This window comes from Podarcis erhardii, assembly GCF_964252035.2.
Source record: "Podarcis erhardii genome assembly, chromosome: 5".
Taxonomy (NCBI): Eukaryota; Metazoa; Chordata; class Lepidosauria; order Squamata; family Lacertidae; genus Podarcis; species Podarcis erhardii.
Genome location: NC_138509.1, coordinates 17,236,337 through 17,255,111, shown reverse-complemented (window position 1 = coordinate 17,255,111; position 18,775 = coordinate 17,236,337). Strand labels below are relative to the sequence as shown.

The window sequence follows — 18,775 nt, the reverse complement described above, 5'->3', positions numbered from 1 at the left end:
TATTTATGCAACATGAGCTTCACTTTTTAAAGTGTATATACACTCCCTTCTATTATTCTTTCCAAAATTTTGTTCATAAATGTATTACTTTTTTGTGTAAAACACCCAGTGCTATGTCAATTAAAGACCAAAAGTAATTTGTTTTAACAACAAATATATTTTAAACTCTTGGGTTAAATTTTATTTTGCCACAGAATACAATATGTGATTTGTGCTGTCCTTTGTCCCTATGATTCCTTGTTGATTTTTCCTCTTTTTTGTGTGTAATGCTGTTTGTTTCTATTACAATCAATAAAAATACAAAAAGGGGGGGGAGTGTGAGAAACAATTATTCATCATCCACTTAGAGAAAGATCAATAAACTACATTAAAAATTCAGCTGGAAATATTTAAATATTATGGGCACAATCCAGAGGGAACTTCTCGTGCTCAAGCCCCTTTAAAATGAACAGGAGCTGCACAAAGGTTCTACCACACAGAGCTTATTTTAATGCAGCTTGTACAGCTTTCCACTGACTGTGGCCCATTTTTAATTACTTTCACTTGTTTCTTGCATGTTCCTCAAAGTTGTGGACACTTAGTAACATGGCCCACAGGTCAATCCTATACATGTCTGCTCAGAACAACGTCCTGCTGAGTTAAAGGGGGATCACTCCCAGGTAAGCAACTATAGGATTAAAGCCTTAAAAATAGATACACATGAAGCTGTCTTAGTTAGAACCCTTGATTCGTCTAGCCCTGTATTGTCTTCGATGACCACCAAGGACTCTCCATGGCTACAAGTTGGAGACCAGCCCAGCTTATCTACCAGTGAATCTTTGTAAGCAGAGCAGAAGATTGAACTTGGGACCTTCTGCATTTAAACCATATCTCTCTTCCTGAACAAAATACAACAATAACCTCATGTATATGCCTAACAAGCCAACACCAACCTCAGAATAAAGATCTTATAATGTTTCAGGAAGTTTTCAAAGGCTGGTCACGCTCCCCCCCCCCTTGTATGTGTTTTATTGTATTAATGTCTTTTGATTTGTTCTTAGCAGTTTCCAGTTTTCTTCCCCGAAATAAAAGTGGAAAAATTAAAATATATATAAATAAGTACCCATGCTGGTTCCCCACCCGGCATCCTGGCTGCTGACACTGGCCTGAGGAGCAGCCATATGTTCAGAAAGCACACATGGTTTAGCCTCCAAATGTTATTGGAGTATTGTGGTCATGGGAAAGTGGCAAGCACAGCCTTTCCAGTAACATATGAACCATGCTTCAACATTTGCCTCAGAAGTATGCAAATGGTTTGGACATGTTAGCAGTGAATACCAACTTGATTATGAAAACTGATTCCCCGCCCCTCTTTCTTATCCTAACAGATTTATGATATTTCCACCCCTACCATCCCACTGATAAACAATGATGCGTTTCTCCCTCTCCATGGTACTTCCATGGATAATTCAGAACAGGTGTGCAGAGACTGCAGTATTATCACACATACGTACGTACGTGTGTGTATGTGTGCGCGCGCATATCTTTGCTCTAGGCTCTGGGAATGAAGCCCAGCAGAAGGCAACAGAGAAATGAATTACATCTCTCTTCGTGTTATTTGAATTTCATGGTGTATACCGTGTGGGAAAATGGCTAGCATCCCTCAGAAAACCACAACAGGGTGACTCCATAGGGAGATTAAGTCATTACACTGTTTCAGTGATTACGGCACGGCTGCTTAAACGGCAATGCAAATTGGAAAACACTTCCCTGTTAACATTCATTGTAGGGAGATGGAAGCCTAGTGTTTCTATTGATGCTCTGTTTAATCAAATCTTATCTCCATTTTCATCACACTGTAAAGTGCCAGTATCTGTCAGAGCCCAATCAAGCACCAAGTACCGCTAACATGTTTTGCTTCGGAATAAAGGCATTTAAACAGATTGTAGAATTGTTTTAAAGTTCTCAATAAACTGAACAAAATACAAGACTTAGGAAGGAGGGAGGATGCCTTAGTCTCACAGATTGTTCAGTTCATCAATGGCCCACCCATACTGGAGTGTTATGTGGCTCTAAAGCTGCTTGTGTCTCCATTGTTTGTTTGAATGCATATTTATTTAATAAAATTCGTACTCTGCTTGATTGTACAAAACCTCAAAGCAGTTTACAAAAAGATAAAACAATAAAATTGGGGGGGGGGGGGGAATCACAGCCATACTTTAAAACAAAAACGAAAACACTAAAACATGCACACAGCTCAAGTCCATAGGATTTGAAAGTGAATGAAATTATTCAGTAATATAATGGTCTTGGTTACATATAATACTAAGCATGAACGAGCAAGTATACTGATGGCAGAGCAAAGAGTGCAATGGGTTCATTTCTTTCCCTAGGCCTGCTACAAAGAACGATGCCATGGTTTAGTTTAGTGCTACTGGAGAACCCAAGTATGTGGTTTCTTCTCCTTTAAAGAACAAACCTTGGCTACAGTGCTTGGGATATTTGGAGTGAGAAAAACCATGAGTCCTGGTTCACATGCAGTCCTAGGCCAAACCATGGCTTAGCTCCTTATAATGTGGCAGCAGTAGAATCAGAGGAGGAGCGGAGCAGCCATGATTTTTGCTCCATGCAACAGCATGCTTGCTTGTTTACACTACTAAGCCACAGGTTGATTTGTGTAGGGCTTGCCATCCTTTTTGGTCCTGTAGATGCAATTGCAAACTGGAGAAACCACTGTGGGCACCACACACACTACAACCAAGTTCACACCATAACCTCATCTGAAGGTGACAATGTAATGCTTCTTTTAGCGGGGGAAGAGGACCTTCTAAGTGAAAGAGAAATGAGCACCATATTGGTGACCCCAGCTTAGTGTTACATTTGAACCAGGCCAACTTTTCATGTGGCAACGTCATTAAGAAAAAGGGTTATAGTTGCTACTGAATTTAAACCTAAGACAAAATTTCAACTGAAATTTGAATGAGCTTGCTTTTGAGAAAAATCCCCCAAACTTCCATGTAAGCAAAAGCAGCACCGATAACACTTCAAAAATTTCTCAGAAGGCAACCTGGGTACTTATAGCTGGATCCCAAGTCAGAACCTGCATGTTTTCCCATTGGCACTTACTCTCCTTCAGGTAATCAAACAACTAACTGAGCCGTCCAAGTACTGGGAGGACAAAACAATTTTTTTTGCTTTCTGCATTGCAATGAACAGATGCAAACAAAACCAGGAAAGAATGTAGATGGACTACTGCATTGCTTTAAAATTACCCAAGAAAGACACTAAGGATGCATTACATTTGCCAAGAGAAAGAACGAGTTGTGTTATGAATTGCCAGCATTGGCAAACAGTACAAGATGATGGAGCACATATATTCTATATTATATTGACTGGGGGTGGGAGTGGCTTTAGGTCCGTACTCTACCCTTTAGTTCTACTCATGATACATTCTGCAAGGGCTGGATAAGCAAGCCTTTCTCCTGGCAACAATACACAGTCGTGGAAGGAAGGCCTGCTTCCAGAATTTCAGGCATAAATGCATAGCTATAAAGGATGGGATGCCATCACTTCCTATTGCAAACTCTTGGCTATGGTAAAGGAGCAAGCCCATTAGCTCTCTCTGCTTTGGCCAGCTAATGGTTGCCTTCATGCTATCATTACAGAAACAACATTTTGACTGCCCTGAATTTATTGCCCTGAAGGTTTCTTCCAAGAGTGGTTTATAATTTGTTGAAGCCAGGATGTCTCATGAAATTAGATATATTCAGACACAGCAGAAAGTGATACAGGAACACACTTCAGTGGTTGGCTGCCCAAGAGCTCAACCCTTCAGGTTAACTTACATAGGCTGATGAAGAAAAACATGTGGCTGTCACAGATGAACAAAACTTTCATCTCTAAAACCCTGGAGGCATGCCAAAACCAGGTGGATGAGGAAATTGGGGATGGGAGGAAGTATAACCCCAATGGTAGATACTGGTGTAACCTTTTGTCAATAGGAAAATCAACCAATGCCACCTGCAAAATAATGTGTTTTACATTTACCTGCTGTAATGCTCTCCACCATTATACTTAGGTAAGATAGGTCAACAATAGTCCGTTACTCCAAGTCTGGGATAAATATTGGCTGACTGAAATCTTAGTAGAATTTAGAGCAGCATCATATATGTCTAACATGTTCTAGAATAACCTCAGTTTTGGCAAATGCATCTAACAGCTGGGGAGAGACACCTCCTTTTGCCATGGTAGTATTCCCTCTAGATCAGATGTTGTAAGACAAGGGAGTCTCAGAAAACTACTAAGATCTCCATAAAGTGACATTTTTAAGAAGCCAGAAGCCACAAACCCCCAGTCTTAAGTTCTTTTTTAATAACTCTTAGACCTATTTATATATGCTTCACCCCTCTTGAAAACTATATACGATGCACAATCCCATCAACAAAGCCTGTCTCAGGGAGGCAGCATAATCACGATGTCACAGTGGCCATTCTCTCTCTCCTTTAGGGAGGCAGCATCATCATGAGGTCACAGTTGCTTTTCTCTCTCCTTTAAGGAGGCAGCATCATCATGAGGTCACAGTGGCTTTTCTCTCTCCTTCCGGGAGGCAGCATCATCATGAGGTCACACTGGCTTTTTTCTCTGTTTCAGGGAGGCCGCACCATCATGAGGTCACAGTGGCCACCCTCTCTCCTTTGCTTTTGGGACTCTACACTTTTCTTTCCTGTTGTGGCTACTGCTGCTGCCTCCATAGTTTGTTCCCACATCCGTCCATTTATGTGTAAAGGATTCTACCTATGCAATTTCTCTTCCATACATGTTTTCAGAATATAGAAGCCATGCATGTCTCAAGGGGCTGTGTACCATGTGTATTTTGTAAGTACACATGGAAGAAGAAGAAGAAGAAGAAGAAGAAGAAGAAGAAGAAGAAGAAGAAGAAGAGTAGTAGTAGTAGTAGTAGTAGTAGTAGTTTGGACTTGATATCCTGCCTTTCACTCCCCTTAAGTAGTCTCAAAGCAGCTAACAATCTCCTTTCCCTTCCTCCCCCACAACAAACACTATGTGAGTTGAGTGAGGCTGAGAGACTTCAGAGAAGTGTGACTAGCCCAAGGTCACCCAGCAGCTGCATGTGGAGGAGTGGAGATGTGAACCCGGTTCACCAGATTACAAATCCACCCCATCTTAACCACTACACCATGCTGGAAAATGCAGCGGTACCTCGGGTTACATAAGCTTCAGGTTACAGATGCTTCAGGTTACAGACTCTGCTAACCCAGAAATAGTACCTCGGGTTAAGAACTTTGCTTCAGGATGAGAACAGAAATCGTGTTCTGGCGGCACGGTGGCAGCGGGAGGCCCCGTTAGCTAAAGTGGTGTTTCAGGTTAAGAACAGTTTCAGGTTAAGAACGGACTTCTGGAATGAATTAAATTCTTAACCTGAGGTACCACTGTAAACCATATGGGTGGAAACAGTCACTATGTAAGCAACTGCGGAGGAGGTGGTAGTTGTGCAAGCCAAAGTGCATATGTAAAGGGCTGGGACAGATTGTTAGAGGCAAGCATTGCCATTCTGCCACCCTATTTGTAGGTAGCAAAATCATTGGTTGGATGGGCACATTTTGGGATGGACACAAAATTCATTGTTGCTCTCAAACTGCCCCCTGGAGTTCTTCCAGGTGACTACCATTTCCTCCAAAAGCCCTCTGACACAAATGCTACATGATGATGTAGTGCTGCTCTGAAAGGAGCTTCTGGAGTAACAGGACATCCCCCCTCCCCCAAAGATTACATCATCATGCAGCATTATGCTAGTGGGCAGTGCTGAATTTACATATAAGCTTAACAAGCTATAGCTTAGGGCCCCACTCTCTTGGGGCCCCACAAAAAAATTTAAAGGGGAAAAAACTGGATGTACATTTCCAAAATATAAGATAAGTTCAGCAATTACTTTTATAAAATACATATTTTGTTATGTGCAAATGCCTTTAGATACCTATTAGGTTCATAAATTACCATATAGCATATATTCAACACGAAAACAGCAACAATTTGTTGTTGACAAAGGACAGCTGGACATATAAAGGGCCCCATTATCTTCAGTAGCTTAGGGCCTCATCAAACCTAAATCTGGCCCTGCTAGTGGGCTCTGGAAGACAAAGTGGCTCTGGGGTGACAACGGTGAATTTCAACCACTCCTAAATCTCATCCCTAATGTTCTATACAAGGAACATTCACATCAGTATTAGATTGCACTATTATATATATCATGCTGGCAGTGCCTGACACACTACTAAAATGTACATCTTAGTAAGGAACCCAAAGTTCACAATTACCTGGTTCAGATTGTAAATTTTGCCACCTTGCAATACTTGACTGACATCTGAATTGAGGGCCATTTATCTACAGTTTGGAATGCTAAACAAGCTTCTGTTCATGTATGGTCTGCTTTAGGTATGGCACTTAAACATCAGCTGCTTGGCAGCTCCATGCATGGAATTCCTCCACTCTCACCCCAACCTCAGATTTAAATGAAACCCTCACTAATTGCTGTGAAAGTGAACTGTTTGAAATAGACAGATGTGTGTGCTTCCTCACTGGTTCTTAAGCTAGGCAAGCAGTTGCAAAACAGCGGTATCCATGGGTGCTATAAGTTCAAGCACTTGTTTATTTAAATGTTTATACCCTGCCTTCCTGCCTGAAAGGGCCACAGGGAAACAAAATGGCCTTTATTGTGTGCTGCAATGCCAGTAAGGAGAAGATCCACTGGGTCTCTTGAGGCAGGGATCACCACAAGCCACAAATGTAAAAGCCTTGTCCCGGGACTCCTCTGTGAATGGGCAAATTCAATGTGGGGAAAGGTAGTCCATTAAATATTCTGATCCCAACCATTAATAATAATAATAATAATAATAATAATAATAATAATAATAATTTATTTATATCCTGCCCTCCCCAGCCAAAGCCGGGCTCAGGGCGGCTAACAACAATAAAATAAATAAAACATTCTATAAATAAATAAAAAAATAAAAAAATAAAAAATACAACATTCTAAAATCATTTCATTATAAAATTAATTCAAATCAAATTAATGGCAACCATTGGGCTAGAGTTCTGTGAAGATTGCCAAAGGAGGGAGTCAGGCTGTGCCCTGGCCAAAGGCCTGGTGGAACAGCTCTGTCTTGCAGGCCCTGCGGAAAGAGGTCAAGTCCCACGTTAAGAGCTTTGAATCAAGCTCAGGAAACAAACAAACAAACTGGAAGCCAGTGCAGACTGAATGGGCTGTAGCTCAAACCCTGTCAACAGCATTTGCACCAGCTAAAGTACAAGCAAGGCACCAGCAGCATGAATGCACCAATACTAGGAATCAAGAGAATTATGGGATGGTAGGGACGATGGAAGTTTTCTCTAAGAACTCATCAAGCAAGTTCAGAAACATGGACAATTACTAGTTGAGCTGGTGGGGGTATGTGTTTCACATCTATAATATATTCTTGTTGAAGGGTATTATTTTAAAATAGATTGTAGATTTGAAAGGTTTGTGTCTCCTCCCATATATTATAAAAGACAGGTACTTTTCCATTTTTGCTTAACAAAGTTTCTGTGAAACTAGAAAGTCTGCACACATTTTCATCTGTATAAATTGGTCCAATAAAGATGTCATGCACCCAAGTCCATACTACTTGATTACAATTGGCAATTTATAAAAACAGCATAAAAGAATCCCTAAAAGGTACAGTAAGTCTTTACAATCATTCACGTAAGATAATGGATTCCATTTCGAAAGTAAAAATAAAGAACTGAAATAAGATCTCTGGATATTTTATTGTTCTCCTTGTGCATTAATGGTGTAGTTTAATATTTCCTGCACTTATCGATGGAACCTTGCATCTTCGAAATATAGGAAAGTTTAAACTCATGATTTCCTTTAATATCTCAAATTAGTTGGCTACCATTGCTTTATGGGGATTATTAATGCATCTGTTCTTGGCATTTTGCCCTACACCATTTGTCTTTGAGATCTTGCTCCAAATTCAATTTTTGCTGGATTTTAGTTACATAAAACTTCCAAAGAGCATTAACTCTTATTCTTCTTATAGGTTCCTGTTTCGGCATACAAAGGGCTTTGAAAAATGCACCCCTATTCATCAAACGACATGCTTAATTTTAAATCCTGCTGGATGTAAGCACATCTTAAATTATTTAGTCATATGGTGGTAGTGGCCAGTTTGCATAAGTTACATACTGTTGGGATGTTATGGGAAAGTCTTTCAGTTACTCTTAAATGATGCAGAACTACACTGCCAAATTGTTGTGTGTCTGAATCCACGTTTGGGGTGAATTTCAATATCCAATTGTATAAATTTAAATTGCTAAGCTACCATTGCCAATGGAAATTCATTAGTCATACTTTCTCCTTTTTTTTCTTTAATAAAAACTCTCAGAATCTTGTTTTTTAATTTTTTTTAATTAACATATAAAACACATACATATACATTTACACAGTACACATACATAACACACTACCTTATTTTCATAACATAAAACATACCTACATTACTCTATATAATACAGTGGCGCCTCGCAAGACGAAATTAATCCGTTCCACGAGTCTCTTCGTCTTGCGGTTTTTTCGTCTTGCGAAGCACGGCTATTAGCGGCTTAGCGGATTAGCGCTATTAGCGGCTTAGCGGCTATTAGCGGCTTAGCGGCTTAGAAAAAGGGGGGGAAAGGGGAAAAAACTCACAAGAACTCGCAATACGTTTTGTCTTGCGAAGCAAGCCCATAGGGAAATTTGTCTTGCGAAGCACCTCAAAAGACTGAAAACTCTTTCGTCTAGCGAGTTTTTCGTCTTGCGAGGCATTCGTCTTGCGGGGCACCACTGTACCTGCGTATACTGTACATATCAACATACCTACACATCTACCCCACACAGACACGAAGTGTCTGTTCTTGTTACGCTGCTTTATTTTTCCAATTAGCTTAAACACATTTCATTATTTCTTTAATCTCTTCTTCTATCTTGACTTTACTCTCCTTTCACTCTAATCATTTTCTGGATTCACTCAATATCTGTCAGAAATTTTACTTTTTCCACATAAATTTTGATGTATTCCTTAAAGATAGCCCACTCCTTATTCACTTTTTGCTCCTCTTACCCTCCCTGTTAGTTCGGCAATATGGAAGTATTCCATCATTTTAGATAACCAGTCTGTTTTAGTTGAGACACTGCTGCTTTTCCAATTTTTGGCAATCAATAACCTTGCCGCCGTAGTTGCATACATAAATATTGGTCTGACCATTCTTTTTATTTCCTCTGACATGATACCTAGGATTCTGGTTTTCTTTCCATATGAAAATCTAAACATATTTTTCAGTTTGTTATAGATATTTTCCCAGAATCCCACTATCTCTTTGCACTCCCACCACATATGTAGAAAGGTTCCTGCCCCATTGTTGCATCTCCAACAGACATCACTACAGTTTTTATACATTTTTGTCAGTCTGACTGGGGACAGGTACCATCTGTATTGCATTTTTATTACATTCTCTCTTAAATTATAGCATGCTGTAAATCTGATATCTCTTTTCCACAGCTGTCCCCATTGGCTCATCATAATATTTCCCCCTAAATCCTGGGCCCACTTTACCATTACTGTCTTTACCCTCAGAATCTTATAAGCACTAACTTTCATTTTTTCTACAAAATCCCATTGTTTTCCCTCTAGGACGACTTACATGTGCTTTCCCATCAACCCTTTGAGGTAGATGACATCTCTCACCCACCAAGATCATACAGTTAGCTGCATGGCTTAATTGGGTTTGAATCTAGCTCTCCCTGATCCAAGTCCAAAACTTATCATTAAATTCTAACTGTTACCATCATGATACCTCATGATGACTTTACCACAACAAAAACCAATCTTTGGATCCTACTTTGCTGGCTGAAATATATTCCAGAATGGTACATGTGTGAGTCTTCTAAATCTTGCTTCCATCTTTTGTGTCATGCTTCAGTTCTACTCAGTTCTGTGCCTCATTTAGCCCTGGACTAACTGCTGGCAGAATGGAGAGTCTTTCCCTGTAGCCGCTGTGTGACATCCTGCCTTGCCTTATAAGTGCAGTGCATCATAATTGTTTGTTAGGAACACATACTCTTACTCTTACTATCTCTCTCTCTTTCTCTCCCCAAACCTTCTTTGGGCACATGCAAAAGGGAAGTTGTTGAACATCCTTCTTCTCGTCTGTGCCTAGCTCTGCAGTATACGCACAGTCCCTCACAGATCGCCCAATGAAGCCTTTTATTAGAGGTTTTAGAATCTTTAACAATCAGAATCATGGATGATACACTTCTCTTATGAGCCAAGCCATGATGTCACACAGGTACTTCAGGGAAGGAAAACTCCACTCTGTCAGCAATAGAAAGAAGTGAACATAACATGGAACAGAACATGAAAGATGGAGACAAGCCTTTGGAGGACAAAATCTGTCCCTATGTAAGCTTTTCAGCAACATGTAGCCTCCAGATTGGCCAGTCATGGGGTGAAGAATAGAAGCCTGGCCTTCTGCTCAACAGAGTACTATCTTCTAATTGCTGCACTCCAGTTTTACTAGCTCAAGCCATTATCAGGGGCCATGTGTTGGAACCCACACTCCACAGTGCTGCTTCCCCTGCTGTCCCCAACAGTGAATTTGCTCAGAGGTAAGTATCAAAACTCTATCCTGTGCATTAATTGTAGGCACAAAGAACCCATAGTTCAACTTTAATGGATGGTTCAAAGAGGTGAAATAACTGTCTTGGGGAGGAGGGAATCCCTCTACCATAAAACAAAGCAGGAACAACATTCCTTCCAGATGTGCAATAAGAAGTGAAAGTCACAGTATTCCCTAAGGATGAAAGAACGCTTAGAATTTCAAAGACCAATGCCAAGGAACGCCGCCAGATTCACTCCACAAAAAATGTTTGATGAATTACCACCACGAGCACTGACTTTGCAGATAAATGACTATGAGTAGACTACTTTTATGCCTCAGTGGAGGGGGATAAATTTCCCTTTTGTTTGAGAAGGGGAATGTTGTTGGCTATTCCTCTTTTCACCAAACTTAAAACACATTATTAGAATTTGTAGCATTCTAAATGCAATTTGAGGATATTTGAACAGCTTTAGATAAACAAAATGTATCATGACTTGTACACTCTCTTGGGCTTGGAGCAGTAAATTACAAACAAAACAAAACATGCTTTCCTTGCCTGTGTGAGAAACTTCAATATTTTAAACTGGGAATCCCCAGAACCTAAGGTTAAGATTTAAGAAGTGAATTGAGGGGCCCTGCTCTCTTCAGGGTGTCTCGGGACTTCAGAAGGCCACAAATAACACAGAAGACCGTAAGAGGGGTGTACAACTGTGATTGGTAGGCAAGATGAAAGTGAAGACCTTTTATTTCAGTCCTTGCCTGGTCAACCAAGCAGTATCATCTGCCTGCTACTTCCAACCTTAGCTCAAGTTTCAGCAACTGATCTCATGGACCCTGGGGCTGGAGAACAGGGCTGTGAACAGCTTAAAATGTAGCCACGTTATGCTTTTTCTCAGTTCGGATCTAAGTTGGCTTGGGGAAAAACACATCAAAACACAGTATTTAATAAGATACAACAGGATAGATATGGACTGTAGCTAACATGTGTATACTACTTCCCAAACCAGTGGTAAAGTGCACTGGATACAGAGTAAACAGGAGTGTGTACATAGCTTAGGTGTATCTAGACTCATGAATAAATTCCCCACAGACCTGACATGGCTCTAATATCCAGTTCAGTAAATGAATTCCATACAAAAAACAAACAAACCCAAACAATATATGTTTTCTTAAATCCTTCAAAGGCCAAAAAGCTTTCGTTAAAAATGTTTGCTGGTCATTCAGAAGTGCTTACCTAGTTGTGCGAAAAGAATCCTCCTCTAAAACCTGCATGTGACTTGGAGGTCACCTTCCTCTGTGTTACAACTACTAATATATGGATCAGATGGTGTCCTCTATACCACTAATGTCCAATGGATTTGTTTTGGAGAAACAGAAGAGCCAGGAGCATAAAGAACAGAGGCATCAGATGCATGCACAGCCCAACAAAGAGCATGTTGTCCCAAGGGCTGCTCAATCCATCACACTCTGTAGTTTGGGTAGCATGTGCACCTGCCTGCCAGCTCTTCTCTTTCTCCTTGCAGTAGTGGTGCATGGGAGCATAAAGGTACAGGATCGTCAGGGGCTGCACAGAGGGAGCCCATGTGCATCATGGGATGCAGTAGATGCTTTAAGCCACAGCCTCTGGGAATGAGAAGCACACATGTGGAGACATGGAACAAATGGCTCTTACCCATGTGGCAAAAAAGTACTCAGAAAAGCAGCAGTTACATTGTTTTGCCTACATGTGATTAAAAAAAATATGCTTGTATATTACACTCAGCAGAGATTACAAGATGACCACAGCTACCTCAGCTCTAAAGTATCTCCAACCCATAACTGATCAGTGTGTGGAGAATTGCCTCAAACTGGGAAGCAGACTCTTTAATGATGCCTGCCCCTTATTCCCTTTGTGAATATTTTCTGGAACCCTAAACCCCTTCAAAACAAATGAAATTTTATGTTTAAGAAATTCTCTTGGCAAAACCTGCATATGCTTATTACCACTTTTCTTAACTGGCACAAAATCCAAGCAAAGTCTTGAGGTGCAAATGATATGCAGTCTATTTAACATCATGGCTATTTATTTTTATGGGCTCTCATTATTGCTCTTTACCCTAAATTATTGGTACATTCCTAGCTGCAGTTTCTCTGCTCTGCAAACTCCGCAGTGCTTTCTTATTTAATTTCAAAATCATCCTTAATACCTAATTAGTCAAAAATGCAGTGCTACATATCCAAATGCTTAGAATGAAATGAAGAGACCATACTGGATTTCCTACCCCCCTACCACAAAATGGGGCTCACTAAGGTCCTAATTCAGCTCTAGAGTAAATGCAAACTGCAAAATAGCCTCAATCTATTTTGTCAAACTCCTGATTGACTGAAAAAAACACAAATCAAGATGGGGCTATGCAAAAACGTGAGCCATCTTGACTCTTATTTGTTGGCATAAGCTGAGGCAATAAACAGGTTTAGACATCACCCTAATAGTTACCTGTGCATTATTCGCTTTCTTCTAAGTAAGTTAGGGTTGCCATATTAAAAAAAGTAAAAACCAGGACACCCCGAAAGTTGTCGAGCTTTTTGTACAAAAACACCAAAACACCACGATTTTTCGATTGTCTTGCCTAAGATCCAGGACAAAGTGCCACCTTTCAGAAATTCCCCCCAGATGTCAATTCCACATTTGAAAGTGCAGTACAATGGTACCTCGGGTTACAGACACTTCAAGTTACAGATGCTTCAGGTTACAGACTCAGCTAACCCAGAAATAGTACCTCGGGTTAAGAACTTTGCTTCAGGATGAGAACAGAAATCGTGCAGCAGTGGCAGCTGGGGGCCCCATTAACTAAAGTGGTGCTTCAGGTTAACAACAGTTTCAGGTTAAGAACGGACCTCCGGAACGAATTAAGTTCTTAACCTGAGGTACCACTGTAATGTCTGGGAAAATCCAGATGTATGGCAGCCCTAAAGTAAGTAGTGGGCTGTCATTACATAAAGAACCTACTTTCGCACCCTGCTGGATCAGACCAAAGGCCTACCCAGTTTAGTATTCTGTTCTCACACTGACCACCCAGATGCCTATGGGAAGCCTACAAGCAGGACATGAGCAAAATAGCTTTCTCCTGCAGATTGCCCCTCAGCAGCTGGTATTCAGTGGCAGAACACTGCAATAATTGAGGTAGTACATGACCATTGATAGCCTTACTCTTCATGAATTTGTCTAATCCCATTTTAAACCTGTCCAAGTTGATGGTCATCACTACTTCCTGTGGAATTCCATAGTTTAACTATCCGCTGCATGAAGAGCCAAGATTAAGATTAAGCCATCAAAAGTGGCTATGTGGTGATTGTTATGTACTGAGGTTCTCACCCTGGGCCAGCAGGGGGATACTGTAGATAGTTTTCACTCAGGTCCACATATGCAAATAAGGGATTGAAAGTGACGTTCAGTGATTGGATAGTTACAGAAAGTGGTTACTGTTGCGTTGTAGTGGAGCTCTATATAAGCAGGCTGGCTGAACCCTTCAGTGAATAAACAAGAGCTGTTTGAAGAATCGCTGTGTTGTCTGATATGTTCACCCACAACTTAACACTGATATCACAATGCTAAATCAGAGCGAGGTCACTGCTTCCTGCTATCATTCTAAAAGGCAGCTTGTTTGGAGGCACCTTTCCCGCAAAACTGAAAACAACAATAACGCGATATATCTGTACACTTTTCCACAGAACATTGCCCCTTCATGCAAAGGGATGGGGAAGGAGATACAGCTCACCCACCTGTGAAGTTTCACGGGTCTTTTAACTACTTTGTAATATCTTTTAAAAAGCATCTTTGCCTACAAACTGGCATGTTTAAATACCACAATTCATATTTTATAATGGATTATGTGCTGAACTAGTTCTGTCAAGTTTACAACTGAATGTCATAATTTTGAGCAAAATCTAAGCACATGCATCTTTTTCTCCTCCATGGAAACAGTTTGACACACATGCCTATATCTCCTGTCACAGGAAATATCTATGAATATTCTGATAAACAGCCATTATGTTGCAGCACTTTTGAGCTATAACAAGCTTGAAAAAAAGAAATGACAGAACATCATAAACAATCGTGCAAAGCTTAATTGTTTTTTTAAAGAACTCTGCAAAAGTTTAATATGGACAATCTGAGCTTCAGCAAAAATGGAGGGAAAGGAAGAGTGAAACTTGCACTGATTCCACACTTGCACTGATTCCACATTATCTCTCATGCAGTCACTGTATTTTGAAATGAGTCTGATAGAAAGCCAGTGTTGCAAAGCTGGAGAAAAGAGTCTTACAATATCAAATATTTACTCCGCAACAAGGGAGTTTCATTAGCCTAGCTCAAGCCTTGGGATGCAAGAAGCCGAGTTCTAAGTCACTTTTGCTTGTGTTTTAAAGTTTGTGCCGTATTGTTGTGATGATGTTTCATGATACTTCTTGTCCTTTTATGCATATGTTGTAAGGCACTTTGAGACTGAGAAATGGGAAGCAAAACATACATTTGTGAATGAATGAATGAATATTTTATTTCACTGATCCTCTATAGATAACCTTTCCCAAACCATCAGCATAACAACATTCTACACTTCCAAGAACCTCATCCAACTCTTGCTGCCATTCACTAAGTCCCTCCCTTTTACCTCTTTGTGATTCCTCAACACTTATCTCCACTTTGTTCCCACAAATATCCCATTTATTTCCGGACAGCAAATTCACACAATTGCCCGTGTTCCTGCATTACGAATGATTTCTGCAATCACTCCTATGGGGATGGCCACATGGAGGCAGCCTTGGGGATGGGTCCACAACATTTCCCATTCCTGGTCCACTGTGCAAACAGCATCTAGCTGTAGGTGTTGTTGTTGTTTCTTTTTAAATGCATCTTGTCATTTGGTGGGGATAACAACTTGGAGAGCAAGTAGCTCTAATGTCCAGTTTGCTGTGATGAGCTGCATGGGTGTACAAGGAAGAAGCAGGACTCAAATAAGGCACTAAGCTTGAACACCTGGATTTTCAGACACCCAAGGTGCACATGGAACATTAGAGCCCTGTTGGATCTGTTATCCGATTGGCCGAACAAGCCCACAGGAAGCCCACAAACAGCTTTTGAGTACAAAAGTACTCTCCCCACTTGTGATGCATAACAACTGGTATTCAGAGGCAGACTGCTCCAAAAGCAGAGGCAAAGCATATACATGGTGGCTAATAGCCATTGATAGCCTTGTCCTCTGTGAATTTGTCCAACCCCCCTTTAAAGCCTCCAAGCTTGTGGCCATCACTACGTCTTCTGGAAGCAAACTCCATAGTACTTCCTGTCCTGAATCTTCCAACATTCAGTTTCATTGGATGACCCCATGTTACAGTCTGACAAAGTCTGCATCATGCACAATTTTATACAACATTATCATGCACCCTCTACCCTTCCTCGCCTTTTCTCTAAACAACCTCGCTTCACAGGGGAGTTGATCCAATTCCATGGCCATTTTGGTTGTCTTTTCTGAACCTTTTCTAACTCTGGATTAACTGCAGATTAACTTTCTTTGTAAGAGTCCTCTTTAAAAAACTGAGATTTTAATGCTGTTCACAAACCGTCCTGTAACTCATTACAAAATGGGGTAACTTGGAAATTGGCACAAACATGTCTCCATACAGTGTGAACTAGGGCCCAAGAACTGACTGAGCTGAATAAAGGGGCGGGGGGAATAGAGGCTGCTGCTCACAGGGTTATTTTGGGCATTTTTTTAAAATATAAAAGTGCTGCTTCATACAACCAATCAGTGGGCTGCTGTCAATCCCAAGTAGGAATTACACTGCTAGGATAATGTATGAAATAAGCCTATGACAGACTCATGAATTGTTAAGTTATTGTTACTTGTTTTTGTATTACAGGATTTTGGGGTAGATATTAGATACATTAGCTCCTGGTGGAACAATTCTCTGTGGATTTGTATAATATAACAGCTATGAATTCTACAGGTTAAATATGTGCAGTAGTACAGAAGTACTTTTCTTTGAAATAAAATCATTTCCCTCTCTCATTTTTCATCTGGAACTGTTAAAAACAAGCTATTTGTTTCCCTTTTTCACATACTTGAGTTAGCCTAAAACTCAAAGAACAAATCAGAACTGTTTCATTCACCTCCACATTCGCTGTGTGGATTCACAATTTTCATGGGGGTGGGATTGTAGGCTACTACCAAGCTGCTTAAGGGGTTGCTCCACATGTACCGTATTTGTCTGGCTCCCGGGTTACCAGGACACACACAAACTACCAAGGAAATGTTGTTGCATGAAGCCTCTAGAAAAGGGGAACCTTGAAATAGCTATAAAGGACTTAGTCTCTTACTAGTGAACTAACAGCTGTCATGGACTTACTTGCATTCCATCTGGAAAAGAACCTTTAGGACAAGGGTGTGGAACAACACTTGTATATAAAGATGTATGTGCATTCTAAATGTTGTGCTCTGAATGTTTAGAATGACTTAAGTTTTCTTTTAAGACTGAGCAAGTACCATCATGGAACTGATGGAGCATGGGACTTTTTGATGTATCACCCACCACTGCAAATATCCTAAGTGGGGTGTAAATGTTTTAAACAAACAAACAAAGGTGTGTCCCCTTCCATAATCTCGCCGCTCCTTGAACAGATGGAAGCTTTTCTGTACCTTTGGGCTGGGTTGACAATACATCTATTCGCCTGTTTCTTTTATGTAATAAGTGTATCAGAGAAAATGGTGTTTCTTTCATTAATACTGTGGTTTAAAAACAAAAGGCATTGTGAAGTGGACACTAAACAAAAATCCAGATATTGTTTTTTCCTAAATGAAATTCTCAGCTCTGGAACTGAGCATTATGCAGGTTTTGGAGAGAATGTATAAACATCTCCATTTGGCTTCATTGAAGTTTCCCACATTATATTTCTTATCCTTGGCAGATCCTATTTCTTACATCAGTCTGAATCTGACTGAACCTGATGATCAGATGGGTGCCATATTTCTCTCTCTTCTTTTTTAAAACTCTTAATGCAAATTCCTATTGTTGCTCCATCCAATCCTCTAGCACTTATAAATATTTCTATTTAAAGGTAAAGGGACCCCTGACAGTCGCAAACGACTCTGGGGTTGCGGTGCTCTTCTCGCTTTACTGACTGAGGGAGCCGATGTTTGTCCACAGACAGTTTTTCCGGGTCATGTGGCCAGCATGACTAAGTCGCTTCAGAGCAGCACTCAGAAACACCATTTACCTTCCTGCCAGAGTGGTACCTATTTATCTGCTTGCACTGCATGCTTTCGAACTGCTAGGTTGGCAGGAGCTGGGACTGAACAATGGGAGCTCACCCTGTTGCAGGGCCTCGAACCTTCTGATTGGCAAGTCCAAGCGGCACAGTGGTTTAAACCACAGCGCCACCCTTAATTCAGGTAAAGCTAAATAATTTAGATCCTAACTTCCAAATTTGCATGCAAAAAAAAAAAAAAATGCAAGTTGAGAATTTTGAGATATGTATTTTATTTTATTTTCTGTTTGAAAGTTTTCTGTTTGAAAGTTCAAGTTAAGCTTTATGTACAAGATTTGAAAGGTTAACACTAAAACATGTGGATTACTCTTCATCAAACACAGATTACCACTCAAAAATCATATTGGATTTTGGACTTTCAACATTGATAGCATTAAATGTCAAAATTCTTGAGAGAGTGCAAAATGTATGCATACTTCTGTCTCAGCTTCATTGCATGAACCTCAGAAAGGAACAGTTTTCATAGTAGTTGGATCTTGTTCAGTTTTCTTGGTTTATCCTGCTAAAAACTACAAAATCTCTTTAACTCGAGAAGTAACTCTAGCATTCTTGAGTTTCAAAACAGAGAGCTTAAACAACTAATATACGGATTCTTCCCCCTAGTGCTCACTAATGTGACGGAAAGTGTCTGTTTTCCCTAGTGGCACGTAAGTACTAAAATTGCACTGCATTGCATTTTGCTCTCAGCAGGCAGCAAAGTGCAGAGTCAATGAGTTATTTTCCATCCTTTCTTTCAGGTTTCTCCTGCCATGGGCTGGGGGTGGGGGTGCAGAGAATGAGGGTCTCAAGCGATTCCTCAAA

At 40.4% G+C, this 18,775-nt stretch overlaps 1 protein-coding gene and 1 long non-coding RNA gene across 2 annotated transcripts in view; both read right to left on the bottom strand.

The window, feature by feature from the left end:
* Window positions 1–18,775, bottom strand: part of LRMDA (leucine rich melanocyte differentiation associated) — a 734,468-nt gene that overhangs the window by 87,388 nt on the left and 628,305 nt on the right.
* Window positions 138–4,558, bottom strand: LOC309343207. The gene is made up of 2 exons (XR_014157184.1): window positions 4,027–4,558; window positions 138–279 (listed from the first exon to the last, which is right to left on the bottom strand). It is a non-coding gene; the product is annotated as an uncharacterized lncRNA (long non-coding RNA).